This window comes from Mus pahari, chromosome 9 (genome assembly GCF_900095145.1).
Source record: "Mus pahari chromosome 9, PAHARI_EIJ_v1.1, whole genome shotgun sequence".
Lineage (NCBI taxonomy): Eukaryota > Metazoa > Chordata > Mammalia > Rodentia > Muridae > Mus > Mus pahari.
The window spans coordinates 64,725,104-64,727,472 of NC_034598.1; positions in this window are offsets into that span (position 1 = coordinate 64,725,104).

Here is a 2,369-nt window from a genome sequence, read left to right on the forward strand (position 1 = left end):
TTTAAGGATATTTCCCCATAAAGTACAGATCAATGGACTGTTTGTCCTTTCAGACATCAGGCACTGTTCTGTGCCTGTTAATTCTCCCCTAACCCCTAAGGTTTGAGAACAGACAGGCACACTCCTTACATCGATAGCAGAGGAGAACAGGCCATGGATGAAGGAGATGGAACCTATTATCTCTTGTCCCCAGGAGGCTATTTCTAGTTCATTAGGCCCCAAAGAGGGGGTAATGGAAACCCTGACCCCTGATGGCAGGTCAAAATTAGAACTGTCACCTTACAATTTGTGATCAGTATATGCCATTCGGGCAATCTTGTGGGGCAAAGGTTTTAATACGTGGGCTATGACCCTGACCCCACGTAGATAGTGTTAGAATAAAACTGATTCATAGGCTATCAGGCAAATGAAGAACTTCTTGGTCTATAGGGAAAGTTTCCACATAGGAGTTTAGAATACTGATCGAGAGAGTAGAGGAAACCCTTTGATTTCATGCTTCTCACAAGCCTCAAATCTTCATTGAGTACCTACATTTTAAAAAGGTAGGTATTATTAGAATAATGTATCTAAATATGGCAAGAAGTCAGACTCTATAGATGGATAACATTTGCACATAAATACATAAGTGCGTCATATTAATTCAGTTATCACCTGACAACGTTTTACTGAGCAAATGCTACATTTAAACAGTAAGGTTGAAGACACAATGGCAGAATCTAAATGAGGACATAGCCTAAAAATGTAATAAGAGAAAGTATGTACTCTTAAAGGGAATAACAATTTATGAAAGTGAAATTGTAACTGTAAATGTCACTTATTTTTTTTTCTTCAAAGGAAGGGATGAGATGAGAGCCATACCGAAGCTTTATGAAGACATGGCTTGGACTGAGCCCAGAGTGTTTCTGTCTGTCCCTAGGCCTGGGACTGGAAGCTCCTGGCCTCTGTAAACCTAATCTTCTGCAAGCCCTGACATTGAAAGCTTCAGCTTCCAGCCTTCATCTGATAACGCAGGGCTAGAATGTTTCAGCCTCTGAGACTTACTGCTGAACAAACTCACTCTTTCTAGCTTTTTCTGAACTCTGGCTGGCTGGTTCTACTCAGCTGGTTCTACTCCTCTCTTTCCACACTGACTGATCTAAATGGTCTTCTCTCGGCTTCTGACTGAATTGCTCTGCTTAGAAAGACTGCCTCTGAACCCCATGAACTGAACTGCTCCCAACTGGACCACTCTGCTCTGAACTGAGCACATCTGCATGCAATTGAAGTGCATACAACTGAACTGAATTTAATTGAACTGACTCTCTGTCCCTCACTTCTCTTTAAGCCACCTCTCTTTTTGTCTGTTCTCATGAGACTTGAGTATATCCTATCTCTGACTCATTCTGCCAAATTTTCCTCTGTTTCACTTTGTCTGTCCCTCAATCACTGTTTGGGACTAAAGGTAAACACTAAAGGCATATATCTGCATTACAGCCAGAAGCATTAAAGCTGTGCATTCCAGCCCAGGGGGATTAAAGGTCTGTGGCATGTCTGGATTCCAGCTGGACTTGTGATCCCTTGCTAGAGCAACCCTGTTGCTGGATTAAAATTTCATAAAATAGCAAAATAGCATTGCCTAAAATAGCAAAAATTGAGCCAGGCAGTGATGGCACACGCCTTTAATCCCAGCACTTCGGAGGCAGAGGCAGGTGGATCTCTGAGTTCAAGGCCAGCCTGATCTACAGAGTGAGTTCCAGGACAGCCAAGGTTACACAGAGAAACCCTGTCTCAAATAACCAAAACAAACAAACAAACAAACAAACAAGACTAAAAAGAGAATCCTTCAATAGGCCCTGTGGGTAATGGGCACGTGGAAAGACCTAGAAAGAGAGGGAAAGATGAGCTAGAGGCACCGACAAGGCTCTTAGTGGGAGTCATAGCTTACATCTGTTACCAAGCATGAGGAATACGCAAAATCCACATCTGACTGCAGAGAGCACAAAGAAAGAACTCAAGACACTTCATTAGATTTCAGCATTAGTTATATTCTGAGAAAATAATACTTCGGATACCTAGGATTAAGCAAAATACATTACAGTTAAGTTTCGCTGTTTATATTTTCCTCTTTAAAGAAAACACAGAGATTAGGACATTTGAAATTGCAAGGCAGTGGTGGTGAACGCCTTTAATCCCAGCACTCTGGAGGCAGAGGCACAGGCATTATCTCTGTGAGTTCAGGGCCAGCCTGGTCTATGCAGTGCATTTCAAGACAGCTAGAGCTATACAAAGAAAATCTGTTTTGAAAATCCAAAAAAAGTCTATCCAGAGAATGCCCTACCTGGGGATCCATCCCATAAACAACCACCAAACCCAGACACTATGGCAGATGC